At 51.1% G+C, this 16,196-nt stretch overlaps 1 protein-coding gene across 7 annotated transcripts in view; it reads left to right on the forward strand.

Annotated features, from left to right (window-relative positions):
• Positions 1-16,196, forward strand: part of TDP1 (tyrosyl-DNA phosphodiesterase 1) — a 70,909-nt gene that overhangs the window by 36,945 nt on the left and 17,768 nt on the right. The window lies entirely within an intron of this gene.

The following is a 16,196-nucleotide window of genomic DNA, read 5'->3' on the forward strand; positions in this document are numbered from 1 at the left end:
CCCGACCAGAGCTCGCATCCACGTCTCTCATGTCTCCTGCGTTGGCGGGCGGGTTCTTTACCACTGGCGCCACCTGGGAAGCCCAGCGCTTAGGCTGAGTTTCAGGCATTCTTCTAAAAAAGCAGCGTCTACACACACACACACTCATGTAATCCTGACAGCAGTACTGCAGGTGAGCTGCATTCGTCTCCTTTACTAATGGGAGAGCTGAAGCACAGCGAGGGTCAGCGCGCGTCCAGAGGCGTGTGCCATCCCTGTGCCAGGAAGGGAGTCTCCTCCGTAAATAGGACGATCAGGGAGGTCCTGACTGACACAGTGGCATTTAAGCCAAGACCTGAAAGAAGGAAGGGAGCCGTGTGGGTGGAGAGCTGGGGGAGGCGTTCCTGGAGAGAGGCGCAGCCGGGAATGTTCTGGTTTGTGTTTGAGAAACAGTATGGGTGCTGCTGGAATGCGTGGGCCAGGAGGGCAGAGCAGCCCCTCGGGGTTTGGTCAAGATGACACCTTGGGCAGGACTGTCCTGTCCCCTCTGGGGTGTTGAGTAGCCTGGCCCCCATGCACTAAGCAGCGCGTCATGGCGGAAGCCGTGCAGATGCCTCTGCCTCTGTCAGTGCCCCCTCGGCCGTCTCTCCTGCTGGCAATGCTGTCTCCTTGGAGAAGAAGTTCAGAACTTCGTGAGCAGCTGGCGTATGAGTGCTGCTGTTCTTTCCTCTCCTGCGTTTCCTGTTTTAGAGTGACGAGGCGGGGCTGCACAGAGAACCATGGGTTCTAGTCCCCATGGAGGGATGATGCCAGCAAACCCAGCGGTCCGTCCACAAGGGGCGGATGCATCATGTCTTAAGACGTGGGTTGTAGTGAAAGATAGATACATCAGAGCTGCATAGATTTGACTCCTCCCCCCACTTTTTTTTCTTGACACTTTACTACTTTGATCTATTGTTAAAACTCTCTGTTAATGTTGGTGCTTGGGATGAATAAGTGCTTTTTATTAAAACAATATTCTCAGAAAAAAATTATAGTAATAAGCAATATGGATGATAAGCCATGTGAATTTTGACACTAATAATATGACTTTTAATAAGCCAGATTTGCACATCCAAAGAAGTGTTGCCCTTTAAAATGGTCACCTTGAGAAACTAGGTATTTTATGAAAAATGCTGCCACCGCTCTCACCCTTCTGCCGCTCTTCAGAATTTCCTTCAAAGTGAGTTTCTGTGGCACATTAGTAAGTATTGTTTCTAACAGACATGCTTCTGTTCTGGGCCTTTCGGTTAAGCGGCTAAAGGCAATTGCAGGCTCATTACCCAGCAGTTCCTGTGGGCCAGGCGTCTGGACATGGGTTGGCTGGTCCTCTGCACAGAATCGCAGTGTTGATCAAGGCTACGAGCTCCTCTAAGGCTCAGGGTCGTCTTCTAAACTCGCTGGTTGTTGGCAGAATTCCGCTGCTTGTGGCTGCAGGACTGAGGTTTCTGCTCTCTGGGTGACTGAGCTGTGGGCCATTCTCAGCTCTGAGTGCTGCTCCTGGTGCCCTCCACGTGGTCTTCTCCATGAGTAGTTCACAGCGTAGCTCACTGCTTCTTCAAAATCAACAGGAGGGAAACAGAAAAAAATCAGCAGGAGAATCTCAGTCCCCAGGAAGGGCCCAGTCCATCCTTCCAGGCTTCACTTGATTAGTTCAGGCCCAGGATCATCCCAAACCTTCTGATTAACTCAGAGGTCCAGGGATTAGTGACCTGATCATGGGAATGAAATTCCGTTATAGTTACACTGTTTACTTACATTCCAGGAGAGGGGATAAACTGGAAATGTACACCAGGGCCGAGGCTGAATCTTGGAGGCCATCTTCCGATTCTGCCCTCCTCTGGCCTCATTCATTACTCAGCTGGGTTCATCCGTCTGCTTCTCCAGCCTTGACTTGAAATAATTTCTTCCTGTTTTGAAAATTGAGGTTTGTTTTCCATAGTCAAGGGAAAGTCTCCTTGAGCATACTCACAGGACTGGCCCTCGGGCTCCCCAGAAGCTGTTTGAGAAGTGCAGCCCCAGCATTATTTGGAGCCAAAGGAGGCAACTTGATTGGAGGGAGGTTCTAACCCTGCAGCATGATGGCTTTGGGAACCACACTCAGTAAGTCTTATAAGAGATAAGCAGACTCCTACAAGACACAACTCCCCCCGCTGCCCCCACCCCCGACCCAAGAAGAAAAGCCTCATCACTTCAGCCACGCACTTCACGTGTTTCCTGTGGAGTGTACATAGTGGCCGTTTCTCAGCCCATCCTAAGTAGAGGATGCTGGCTTCCTGGTCACAGAGATTGGTTTCACCCAACTGACATTTCACAAATGGGAGAGCAGCTGGGAATCAGGGGCTGCTAGCTTTCATCCAGTTCTCGTCTTCTGCTTCATCCTTTTATTTTTGCAAATATCCTATTTTCTCCCTGCCTCTCATGCTGCGCTGTGACCGGGCTTCTCACTGGAAGCGTGCGTAGAGCCTAGGCCATGTTTTGGTATTAGATGGCTGCCGCATCACCAAAATCTCCTCTGAAACCATTTTTAGTGAAGTCTCTTTGTGAACGGACCTGTCTCCATTAGTTTCTGACCTGCTGTAAGAGAAAAGGAGTTCGGAAGTCCCATACTGTTTTTCCTACTGGAGTGCTCTTCCTGACACTTGGTAATTTTGTGAAATACGTGTGGTTTCTCGCAGACCAGTAATTATGGTGCCTGTACGGTACTCGCTCTGCAGTGGCCCAGGAAATTGTGAGTGAACGGGCGGCATCCCTCTTCCTCTAGCTACCGCTCATTTTCTGAGCTTCTCAGGCTTTAAGTGTGTTTTCCTTTCTGTACTGTCCAGCGCTCTTAAGCTTATTTTTAAGGATTTTCTCAAATCTTTCCCTTTGAAACTTCTAGCTCAGCAGACATGAGTCATTATTTTTCCTCCTTTGTGTTTTTGTAAGGCTTTCAGGTGGTGCGGTGGTAAAGAATCCACCTGCCAGTGCAGGAGACTCAGGTTCAATCCCTGGGTTGGGAAGATGCCCTGGAGGAGGAAATGGCAACCTACTCCAGTGTGCTTGCCTGGGAAATCCCGTGGATACAGGCGCCTGGTGGGCTGCAGTCCACGGGGTCACGAAGAGCTGAACCCGACTGGGCGCGCGCACAGCACTCCTTGCCCGGCCCTTTTGTGTCCTCCTTGTTGGCTCTGAGGGCATTCATTGGCCTCAGTTTATTATGAGCTGCTTGGGCGCCCGTGCCAGGGGCTTGCTTACCTTTATTCTCAGCATCTAACGCATCTGACACTGTGCCCAGTCACATTTAGGGACCAGTGCATATTTGAATCAGAGCCCTTTACAAAATACTTCTGTTCAAATAGGTCATATCTACATATCACAGGTCAGGGGTGTGCAGAGTGAAGTGTCTTCTCCTCCTCGTTTCCCAGCCATCCTGCTCATCCTCAAACCACCACTGCTGGTTTCTTCACTTTAACCCCATCAACCCTTTCAAACTCAGGTACCTCGGATGATGATGATATCCCATCAGCCATGGAGGAAATAGAGTACTATGGAGGAAACAGCCCCGAGGTAGAGTCCAAAGATCCATGTCCTAAGCTGGGATTGCCACATACTAGCCTTGCCACTCAAATCTTGGAAAAATCATTTCTTATCTGGGCCTTTATCTGACTTGTAGAGTGATCAGAGGACAATGATAGGAAGTAAATGTGGCCGTTACCCATTAAAGTGTATGAGGTGTTAAGTGTTAGTTAACCGCTTAGTTTTTACTGGCTGTTGACAACCACGTGTTATTATTAACGTCATATTCATTAGACCTCTAGGGAGTCAAGAAAGCTTATCAAGACTTTATCTGTTTGGTTTATATGAAAAAAGGATGTGTAATTTGTGACCTAAAGACTTTTGATAAATAAAGCCTTTACTGAACTCAGTGTGGTTAAGTTTAAGACTAGTCATAATTATTCTATAAAAGCAACACAAGTATATTCAGCCAGAAGAATGTGTTCAAAGAAACTTAAAGTTAGCACTTTGGGTTGCACTTACTAGAATGTTATATCGGCAGGCTTTTGTCTGGTTTCTTTTATGGAAAGCTATTTATAGTTCTCAATGCTACTGTGAAATCATCCCATGTTTGATGGGCAGCCTGTTATAGAAATTACCAGAACATAATGACAAAGACAGTGTTTAAATTTTACCACAGGACCAAGCAGGCAAGAAGATGAGCTTGAAGAAGCAGCCTTGGCTGAGAAGATAGTGCCTGGGAGTGTTTGGCAAACCCCAATGAGAACAGTTACGAAAGCTGTGCATTGTGGGTGGGCAGAACAGATCGCTGTCACAGTCGCCTAGCAACCGACAGGACAAGTAGAAATGTTGGTGCTGCCACTTTAGGGGAAAACAAGACGAGTGCTTGACTACAAAACCGCTGCGGCTGTTTTGAGGAGACATTAAGGGCACTCGCCGCCTCTGCCTTTCCCCACAGTAGTGCGGTGCTTTCATGTCTGGTCCTTTGATTCGGAAACAGATAGTTTGTTTCCTCCTTTGAGCTTTAAAAAAAAAAAATCCCATTGGACCTCACAGAAAAATTATCCCTAGATGTCACTGGCGTGGGCTCGGTTCCCTGGCATCACAGCTCCAAGGTACTGGTATTAGTTGGCATGCCGCGTGCACTTTGTTACGGATGACTGTTAGGAGCGCCGTCTGCGAGCGACTTCCTCTGTGCGTATGGGGTGATCGCAGGCCCCTTGCCTTCTCTCGCTCTGGTGTGAGCAGACCGGGGCCAGCGCGCGCCCCGTTCCATGCTCGTGGGAGCAAGTCTCAAAGCGTTAGCCCTGCTGGGAAGAAGCTTGGGACCCCAACCTAGGGTCTCTAGGCCCTCAAGCTCCAGCACTGCTGGTGACGAGCGATACCTGTGGCTGGAGGGGAGGCGCTGTCTGGGAGGCCTGCAGCAGGAGCCAGCCTCCAGGGAGCACGCCTCACAGATGACGGCAGCTGTGTGTGCTGACTGTATGCTCACTTCTGAACCCTCCCCGTTAGTAGCGAGGTACTCGGACCCTCATTTTAGAGCTAGGAGAGCTAAAGCAGAGAGGCCTTGAGTAACATTCCCGAGGAGGCCCAGCTGGCAGGGCGATAGGGGTAGGATTCACGCCCTGAGAGTCCAGCGTGACGTCCGTGCCTATGTGCCAGACGCTGCTCTAGGCTTTGGTGCCAGGTGATGAACAGGGCGTGGTCCCTGCCCTCAAGGAGCTTGTATTCTAGCTGTTGAGGCCCTGGTGCCTTCTGCTTTGGCATTGGCCCTGCTGGCTGAGGCTTGGGAGAACACGCAGCTCAAAAGCTCACGGCAGCCTCGTTCCCTGAAGACCGCCATGCCAGACCTTGCCTCCTCCTGGTTAGCAGCCTCCCCCTCTGCTAAGCCAGGCGTCTCCCCCCAGCTCTTCTCTCCTGGTGTTTAGCCCAGAATGCTCTGACTTCCTGCCGTCGCTTTGCCAGAGCCTTGCCTCCCTCCTCCCGCAGTGAGGTTTCGGTTTCTGCCGTGGCTGTCCCCTGTGGCCCCTGCTGCGCGCTCAGGTGACAGCGTGGCTGCTGTGAGGGGCCTGAGGCTGCTCTTCTCTAGCCTTGTGTATCCTGCCTCTGATAGTCCAGCCACCGACCATCCCTTCTGTGCCAGGATTTGACACGGTCCAGTGCTTAAATCTTCAGGGCTCTTTTTATTGGCTGCACCAGAGACAACATTCGGAGTCTTAAACAGTTCCCTGACCAGGGATCAAACCCGTGCCCTCTACAGTGGAAGCTTGGAGTCTTACCCACTGGAGTACCAGTCTTAACTTACCCACTGGAGCGTCCCTTCAGGGCTTTCTTGAAACGCTTCATCCTGGTTATCAGTTCCCGCTTACTAGTCGACATCTGGGACCTGAGCTGGGGCCTGACTCCTCCAGCTTCTGCCCAGCCACTCTGTTCACACCAGACCCAACCACGTGGCGCAGAGCTTCGTGCCCTCGAGCCTGGGTCTCGTGGGCGTCTCTGTCGTCCCCCCGCGAGCCCCTTCTCATCCAGCCTTTCACCTGCTCTGCCTTTGTGGATCCACACTCGGCCCCTGTTCTCAGCACCAGGCTGGGCCTGTGGGCCTGCCGACGTCCCGAGCTTGGGGTAGTGATCGCTCCGTCTGCCAGTCTGCCGAGCTCTTCATCAGCGTAGAGTTAGAGTCGTGTGTGTGTTCATGGGAACTCACAGTTCCCTCTGGCAGTTAGGGGCATCCAGGGCGGCAAAAACCAGGGAAGGGATGGCTCAGAGGAGAGAGAGACCACTTCGTAAGATAACCACGCTTTGGGACGTGGTCCGTTCTGTGTGTGACAGACCGAGGGGATACACCCGGTGGAAGAAGCCGTGTCCTTGAAACCCTGAGGCAGAAGGTGCTGCAGGGGGCGGGGCCGGGGGCGGGGCGGGGTGACGTCAGAGGACTGGGGGCTTCCGGGTGCGGGCGCTCAGGGCCTGTGAACTGGTGTTGCTGATGACGTCTATCGCTGTTCAAGGCTTTGCGTGCAGTTTTCATGGTGATGCCACCCTGTGCTCTCTGGAGCTAAAGAGAGCAGATATTTCATGAACACAGCAACGGCGCGGAGCCGAGGCGCTCCTCGAGGACGTGGTCGAACCAGAGCTTGAACAGCTCCTTCTTCCAAGTCACGTACTCTGTCTGGAATTGGTTTATGGGATAGAAAAGAGAAGCTAAAGCGTGAGGGCAGAAAAAACTACCAAGAAGCTGGTGCAAAGTTCCAGACAAAGGTGGCCGCAGAAGGGCAGAGCAGAGGGCCGTTCACATAAAGGCCTTCTTACAGAAAGACCTGGAGGACACAGGAGCGGGCTGGCGAGAGCAGGCCGGGGCAGCTGGAGGAACCAGGTCGCCCGCAGGGCTGCGGACAGAACTGTCCAGGAGAATTGCCGGCATGGCAGGGCTTGGCGGGGCCGGTTGCTCACCCCAGGGAGGATGCCCACGCGTCCTGGGAGATCTTAATGGAAACCACTCATGGGCTCCACAGCTTCAGTGCAGAGGCTGTGCCACAAGGGGCCCGGGGAAGCGGAGGCCAGAGGCTTGCCCTCACAGACTTTGCTGGGGGCCCAGGGGAGGGCTCTTCTTCAGAAAGCCTTTAAAGGGGCCTCAGGTTAATTGACCAGATACGGGCTATTCATCATACCTTTCAGTGTTACTTGGATGTGCAAATGGTCCGCTGCCCGCAGCCACACCTCTGCTTCTCGACAGCTCCTTCCATTCTCTAAGCTGCTTCCCCTCGTGGGGAGTCAGGGACTGGGCTACGTTGAGGGCTTCGTGCTGTGTCCATGGAGCCCTTGGGGTTCTGGAAACCACTCCCAGAGCCAAACTGTCCTGCTCTGAATAGAGGACTCCCTAGGTTTAAAAAAAGGGCTTCCCTGGTGGCTCAGCTGGTAAAGAATCTGCCTGCAATGCAGGAGACCTGAGTTCAATTCCTGGATTGGGAAGATCCCCCTGGAGAAGGGGACGCCTTCCCACTGCAGTGTTCTGGCCTGGAGAAGTCCATGGGGTCGCAAAGAGTCAGACAAGACTGAACAACTTTCACTTCACTTCATGTTTAAGAAAAAGTTACTATTACAATAGATAACCTCCCAAAGCCTTCTAACACCATTTCACAGATCTGTTGAAAATACCTATACGTTCCAGGACTTCCCTGGTGGTGCAGAGGCTGGGGCTCCATGCTTCCCACGCAGGGGGCCTGGGTTCGATCCCTGGTCAGGGAGCCAGATCCAACATATTGCAGCTGAGGCCTGGCACAGCTTAATAAACAAATAAATCCTTTTTAAAGAAAGTATTGATGCTTTCCAGATGTTCCTTTCGTGCCGTGCTTCACGACTCTGAGCACATTCACCTCGTTGTCGATTGCTGTATTCATCCCTCATTATAACCCAGTGAAGTGGGCATATGGTGCTGAACCCATATTACAGGCAAAGAAATCGATGCCAAAGGATGTTAAGCCCAAGGTGACAGCTGGCCAAAACCAGAACTCACACCTGCGCCAGTGGGCGCTTCCTGTCCATGTACGGCAGAAACCACCACAATACTGTAAATAAATTATTCTCCAATGAAACTTAATTAGTTATTTTTAAAAATCTTACGAATCTGTTGCTCTTTTCAAGTCCTTTTTTGCCCATCCACCACAGGAGACGGACCAAAATAATGGAACGTTCCAGTCAAAAATGAAATGGCCAGCAATTGTGGCTCATTGGTTACTATTAAGTACACGCTGAAATTCTTTGACATGATATTCTAAATACCAATTTTGACTTGAGATTTGAAAAGCAACTTTTGATCCCACAGCACAGTATTCTTTGCCATTTTGGATTCTGGATGCTAACCTGATGGCTTCTAAAGCCCTTGTTAATTTGATTTGTGGGATCAAAGAGAGAAGGATCCTTTTACAGTGCAGGTTGGCCTTTAGGCTGGCCTGTGCCGTGGAATGGGAGCTTGGCTTCCGAGTCCAGATTAGGAAGCGGGCTGTGGCTGTGACTGAGAAGCAGAGTGAGGCTGCGCGTGGACTCCTCGTCTGTTTGGTGACCAGAGTCAGTCAGGAGCGCTGCTCGCAAAACCCACTCCCAAGGATCTCTTCTAATGCTTCACCCCGCTTATCAGTGGGAAAGCAAGGTCATAGTCGTTTTCATTTTTCTTTCCCTGCTGACGTGTCTTTGTTAATATATTGTATCTGTATCAGATATCAGCCCCCAAATCGCAGCTGATATGATGTGTCCTTTGTGGTAATTAACCTCACAAGACATCTGCTTTAATTTTAACCATGCTTTTAAATTCCAGGCACTGTATCTCTCATATCTGTAGTGAAATTTGGGGGACATATATCTGTATCCAGGAGACCCAAATCATTCTTTACAAAATAAAATAGAAGGTCACTCTCTCTCTGCCTCGGACACTTGTGGTGGGATTGCTAAATCAGTGAAGCAATCTGATGAGTAATTTTTGAACCCATCTACCACTGTAACCTTCTAGGATTAGGAGACCTGAATGGACCTGCCTTCTGGAGAATGGCAGTGCTTGGTGAGCCCCACCAGAGAAGAACCAGAGTCGCCCTCCCATAGATTTAGCCAAGTACCATGATGGTAATAGGTGGCATCTGTTATGTGTCATGTGTGTGCCTGGGATTCTACACACTTTTTTTTTTTTTTTTTTAATATTTATTTGGCTGTGCAGGGTCCTAGTTGTAGCATGCAGGGTCTTTAGTTGCAGTCTGTGGGATCTAGTTCGACCCCTGTGAGAAATCCCTGGAGTCTTAACCACTGGACCAGCAGGGAGGTACCTGCACATCACTTTTATGAGGCAGGTGTGTTGCCCTACTCTGTAGGTGCAGGACTTGAAGATGAGCAGTGTTGGCCCTCGTTAGGATTGAAGCGTGTGCGCATGCAGGTCCTGCTCCCGCCCATTGCTCCTCTGTGCCTCTCCTGCTTCCTGGTCAACGGTTAGGCCTCTCCTCTACGTTTTTGTGGTTAGTTCTCTTAGCTGCAGTGAACAAGTCTTGATACACCTTCTAAGCCTTTGTGTGTCAGGCTCTTTTCTTGAATTAACACGTTTCGCGCCCGCCTAACATCTGCAGGATTCAGGGCCCGCATACATCTGTGGGCTCGAATAGCCGTCAACAGCTTCTTCAAAGAGCTGGAATCTGTGGAGGAGGAAAGGGCTGCCAGCACACGAGCGGGCAGGGTGGGAGACGTCGCGGTGGAGGGAATGATGTTTGCAAAGATGTGGAGGCAGTCAGTATATCAGTTAAGTTAACAGCATCGCTTCACGGGAAATAGATGGGAAGACAGTGGAAACAGTGTCAGACTTTATTTTTGGGGCTCCAGAATGACTGCAGATGGTGACTGCAGCCATGAAATTAGAAGATGCTTACTCCTTGGAAGGAAAGTTATGACCAACCTTGATAGCATATTCAAAAGCAGAGACATTACTTTGCCAACTAAGGTCCATCTAGTCGGCTATGGTTTTTCCTGTGGTCATGTATGGATGTGAGAGTTGGACTGTGAAGAAGGCTGAGCGCCGAAGAATTGACGCTTTTGAACTGTGGTGTTGGAGAAGAACTTGAGAGTCTCTTGGACTGCAAGGAGATCCAACCAGTCCATTCTGAAGGAGATCAGCCCTGGGTGTTCTTTGGAAGGAATGATACTAAAGCTAAAACTCCAGTACTTTGGCCACCTCATGAGAAGAGTTGACTCATTGGAAAAGACTCTGATGCTGGGAGGGGTTGGGGGCAGGAGGAGAAGGGGACGACCGAGGATGAGACGGCTGGATGGCATCACCGACTCGATGGATGTGAGTCTGAGTGAACTCCGGGAGTTGGTGATGGACAGGGAGGCCTGGCCTGCTGCGATTCATCGGATCGCAAAGAGTCGGACACGACTGAGTGACTGAACTGAACTGAGAGGAATCCTGAAAGGGCAGATGCAAGATAAACTTGAAGAGCATAGACTTAGTCAGACTGTGGAGGTTCCTCAGCTTTGATATATGCTTAAGGAGAAAGGCTGCGCTGGCACTTAGAGAGCCCCAGGGGGAAGACAGGCAGAGACAGGGCAGTCCATGTGGGGCTGAGGCCTGGAGTAGGAGGGGCCGAGACCTTCTTGGAAACAGAGGATGTTGTGGCTTCCATGGTTGGGAACCCGCCTGCCAGTGCAGGGCCACGAGTTCGGATCCTGGTCCGAGGAGATTCCACATGCCTTGGGGCGGCTAAGCCCGCACGCTCTGGAGCCTGTGTTCCACAAGGGAAACCCCCTCAGTGAGAAGCTTGTGCACCACACCTGCAGAAAGCCTGCGTGCAGCAACAAAAACCCAACGCAGCCACAAAAAAAAAAAAAAAAGATGTCATAAGGGGCAGAAAAAGAGAAAAAACTTGATACCTGCCTCTATATAGTTGCCACATGAGCCAACAAGTCCAAAAGACTGAGACTGAGCCTGCCTGAGACTGGACAGAAGCAAATTCAGAAGGAGGCTGGTTTTCAGAAGGGAAGGCATGCTGATGAGTTTCGATTTTTAGAAAGTTGGGTTTGGGATGACCGTGCGGTATCCCCATTGAGAAATCCAGCTTGTGATTGGAGATGCCCATTTGGAAATTTGGTGAGCCATCCAAGCCGGCCGAGTCTGAGCATCATTTTGTTCAAGTGACAGTTGCCGTTGGTGAGCGGGAAGGTCCCAGGGAAGAGACAAGAGGAGAGGTGCAAGGACAGAGCATCCGTCTAGAGGGCACGGTCATTGTTCAGTCGCTCAGTCATGTCCGACTCTGCGACCCTATGGACCGCAGCACGCCAGGCCTCCCTGTCCTCCACTCCTCAAACTCCTGAGGGTACGGAACCGCGTGGAAAGAGCAGCAAACACGAGAGAAGCTGAGTCCGAGAGCTGGGAGAGACCAGGGCAGGCACGTGGAGAGGGAGCCACAGAGGCCAGGGGCCGAGGACGGACGCCGCCCTGCAGCGGAGCAGTCTGCAGCGGGCGCTCAGCCGTGGCAGCCCGGTGTCCAGGGCCATCCTGTGCACTGTTGGGTGTCCAGCAGCATTGCTGACCTCCAGAGAATGTCCCCAGACATTGCTAAATGCCCCCTCCGGGCAAAATCACCCCCACTGAGAACCACTGGTCTAGAAGAATAAGAAGTGTAGAAAGCCCGTGGGGTCTGGCAGTTAAGAGTATTATTTGAGTAGAAGGCTGGCAGCAGAGGTTTTGAGAGAAAGATAGGAAAGCTGCCGACACCTTGTTCCAGCACAGCAGGCCCCATCCAGGCTGCTCTCCAGCCTGTAAGATCAAAGGTTGGCAGTGCTTCAAGCCAGTGAATCTGTGGCAGTTTGTCACAGAGCAGCAACAGGAAACTGAAGCTCACTGCACGTTAATAAAGAAGAAATAAAGGAGACTGACGGTGTAACTTACAAGTGGAAAGTCACAGAATCGAACAGAGGTCTAGAAATGCAAGAGAATCCATCGGAATTAAAGACTGTGTCTTTGCATATACTTAGATACAATTCACATCTTTTGCAGTGAAAGTATCTGTCCATATTCCTCACGAAAAATGTTTTTTAACACATACAAAGAAACAGAGCTCAGGTTCGGCACAGGGAAACCCGCAGCAAATGCAAAGTGGAATGTGATGCGCGGCGTCATTGCGTGTGTGTGTGAGAAAGAGAGAGGCAGGCAGGCAGCTGTGGGGCTTGGGGACAGCGAGACCTCAGCCTGAGCCCGAGCTCGTTTCTCCTGCCCTCGTCACCCAGCTGCTCCGTCCCCATCCCCCTCGCGTCGCTGTCCAGCTGTCCACCGTCTGTCTGTGGCATCTGCTGCCCGCCCCCTCCGCCAGGAGGCGTGGCTAAAAGCCCAGTCTGTTGGGCATCTCTGCGCTGGGGCAGCGGACCAGGGATGAAAGATCAAGGATCAATGACAGAAGCGACGTTGTATCAGAGGACACAGTCCCCGGATCAGCAGGCATCCTCCGGGGTTCACACGCCTTCCAGCAGGATCTTCAGCTCCATCAGCCGCGCCAGGGCTCAGGCCAGGGTGGGCGGTGGTGGACTCTGCCGACGCTGCCGTTACCAGGTTCTCGGCCTTCAGAGGCCCACGGCAGAGTTGGCCCAGAGGTCACCTCTGTTGCTCCCTGCTCCTTTCTCGCATGGCTGTTTTCCCAGCAGGATAGCGTGGATTTTGTCTTTGTGGTCAGAGTATGTAGGTGAAGGGATTGACCTCGTTAGAGGTAAGCATGGACGCCTCTAGTCATTGTAGACTGCTGTCCAGGAAGGGATGCTTGGGCTCATCGGCTGAAACCCTGCCTTCTGGAAGGCAGAAGCTGAGGCTCAGGAGGAAGAGGAGTGCTCTCTGGTGTCACTGAGGGCAGTGTCCTCTCCTGGGCTTGGGGTGCAGGGCCCTGCTCTCAACACTGGCCTGCCTGCCTTCTCCATGTCCCTTCCACGGCCTTCCTGTGCTTTGCTGAGCTTTATTTTAGGAATTGTCCATTATGTTATTAGTTTAAATGTAGCCTTCAAGCTTTAAGCCATGGGGCAGAATTCCCATATTGTGGGCTGAGATCAGATCTCTTAACAGCCATGCTCTGCGGGCCATGTCGGAAACTGGACCACAGCCGAGCTCCTGGTCATCAGTCCAGTCCAGTCTCTCAATCGTGTCCAGCTCTCTGTGACCCCATGAACTGCAGCACACCAGGCCTCCCTGTCCATCACCAACTCCCAGAGTTTACTCAGCCTTATGTCCATTGAGTCAATGATGCCATCCAGCCATCTCATCCTCTGTCAACCCCTTCTCCTCCTGCCCTCAGTCTTTCCCAGCATCAGGGTCTTTTCCGTGAGTCAACTCTTCATATCAGGTGGCCAAAGTATTGGAGTTTCAGCTTCAACACCAGTCCTTCCAATGAACACCCAGGACTGATCTCCTTTAGAATGGACTGGTTGGATCTCCTTGCAGTCCAAGGGACCCTCAAGTGTCTTCTCCAACACCTCAGTTCAAAACCATCAATTCTTCAGTGCTCAGCTTTCTTTATAGTCCAACTCTCAGATCCATACATGACCACTGGAAAAACCATAGCCTTGACTAAAGGGACCTTTGTTGGCAAAGTAATGTCTCTGCTTTTTAATGTGCTGTCTAGTTTGGTCATAACTTTCCTTCCAAGGAGTGAGCGTCTTTTAATTTCATGGCTGCAGTCACCATCTGCAGTGATCAGGGCTCCATAAACTGCCCAGTTGAGTAACTGACTGTTGGTCTGCTTAGCTGGGGGCTCCGGGGGAAATCCTCCCGCCCCACGGAGGCTGCGTGACGCGCCCGCTCGCCTGGGCTGAGCCAGGTCTGTTCCGCAGAGTCCCTTCTCTCGCACGTTTCTGGTCAGGGCAGCCCCAAAGGCGCCGTGGCTCTAGCTTGTTTGTGGGGTTTCCGCTCGTTGCTGTTGTGGTTCCAGCCTGTTCTCCGCTGTGTGTTCATCCTCGCCGGCTCCTGCCCGCCCTGCAGACATCAGGCTGCGGAATCAGGGCAAAGAAGGCAACGTTACCCAGACTGCTTTACTGACTCCTGGAGCTCTGATGTCAAATCCCTGTAAATTGTATATGTTGTATATAATACAGTACACACGCACACCCCCCAAAGCGCTCCTGTTCTCTGGTTGAACCCGAACTAACATGCATCTCCACCCCCCTGAAGCCCCTGTTTTATTCACTATTACTTTCTCAGTGATGACTTACAGTCAGTCCACTGTATATGTGGTTCCTTCATATCTGTAGTTATATATCTGTGATTCAGCCCAGCCGCCTGACTTTCTTAGTGGCTTACTTCTGATGCACATCCAGAGTCCCGCCCTCCAAAGTTCTCCAACGTACAGGTGTTTGATACTCCCAAAGAACGCAAAGTCAGTTCCAACCCAGCCCTCTCTGGTGATGAAGCACAGACAGTACCCAGAAAGCGCAGCCCTTGGGGAGGAGCCGCAGCTCAGGCCGGCGGGAGGCAGAGGAGACACGGAGAGCGAGCTCGTGGGCCGCAGTGGCCGGAGCAGAAAGCCGGGACAGGCAGGGGACGTGAGTCCTGGCCGGAGACGACTGGAAGCTAACGCTGCTCTGGCGTTTCAGGAACCAAAGAGCGTGCCGTCAGGAGGCTTGTGGTGCCACTGTGCCTCTGCCAGACACTGGCAGGCACCCACCCTCACCGTCCACACACACGCAGGCAGGTCAGAGTCTGCACATGTACACCCCGTGTCCTGGCTGTGGCGGTCCGGGGTACCAGTGATGCAAACTGTATTCGGAGAGTAAAGAATTATTAAGGGTGCTATTTCAAGGAATAAAAGTTTTATCACCTAGAAAGTCTGGAAGAGACTTTTTAGTCTCATTATTCAGGATAGACTTTAAGATTCTAGGTGCTTAGAATTCTCTTAGAAGCCAAATACAGACGAGGACTGGAAGAGACCATCTGAAGAGGTTCCTCATGGTCTCCATTGATGTTTATCTTGGAATAAGCCCTCCGATCTTGGGATGTTGAGAAAAATGAGACTAGTGAGGGAAAAGTGGAAATTAGCCTTCCAGAAAGTGCCTTTAACCTACGGTGCTATGCTGACACGTGGAGAGAGTTACCAGACGGTGATAATCTGGAAGCTGGGAAAAAATTCACAGGAAGAAGGCTTCCGCCTCACTCTGGTTGATTTTGCCATTAAAACCTGTGTCTCTGCCTGGGAGGTCACTTCACATTACTAACAAGCAAGAGAAATAAAAGCATGCTGTCATCTTGGACTTCTAAGAAGCCAATTTTTTTTTCCTAGAGTCATAATATCACTGTATCGCCAGCTTCCCGCTTCCTCTCCTTCTTACGTTTTCATGACGCATCACAGATGGTGGTGTTCGTGACTGGCTCCTGCGCATCAAAGGGAGTCCCCTGGTCCGTTCAGGAGGCGGGAGGTCTGCGGATACGCTTCTGTGTTCTGACGCTCTGGCTTTCTTCGGTTAAGAGCTCCCTCAGCTCTGGTCTCTGTAGCACCTGACCGGAACCAGTCCTGTTCACCTTGCTGCTGCCTGTCTCTGCTTGACTCGGATTCCCACAGCAGCAGTTCCAGCCCACGGCTCGGGAGAATAGTCGATGCCTCAGCGGATGACTCTTTTAATATTCTGTTACCCAGTAAAGTCAGGCTTTAAGGGTCTGAGAGGCTGAGGTTTTCTCTCCATTCTAAAAATGAAATAGAATTTGGGTGAACCTAATTGAAAAAATGTTTCCAGCGAGTAATCAACTTTTGGATGAGAGGTTCTGGCCCAGCTTGCTGCAGGAGAGTCTCCAAAGATGCCTCAGAGCCTTTCCATCTCCACTCCTGGTGACTTGCTTGCCTTGACGCCTCCCCTCTGGTCAGGCTCCAGCCTCCTTCCTTCCACCGTGATTCCAGCCATGTCCATAGCTCTTAATCTACATAAAACACGATGCTGTTTTCTTTGGACTGAAAGTAAAATTAGCAGGAAAGCACATAGTTTGTTTTTTAAGTACAATTGAGTCATCATATTATTTTCAGGTATAATACAGTGATTCACTATTTTTATAGATTATACTCGATCTATAGTTTTTTATAAGATAATGTCTCTAGGACCTCCCTGGTAGTCCAATGGTTAAGAATCTGCCTTCCAATGCAGGAGACATGAGTTCATCCCCAGGTCTGGAAAGATTCCACCAGGCTCCT

The sequence above is a fragment of the Budorcas taxicolor genome, chromosome 10, assembly GCF_023091745.1.
Source record: "Budorcas taxicolor isolate Tak-1 chromosome 10, Takin1.1, whole genome shotgun sequence".
Lineage (NCBI taxonomy): Eukaryota > Metazoa > Chordata > Mammalia > Artiodactyla > Bovidae > Budorcas > Budorcas taxicolor.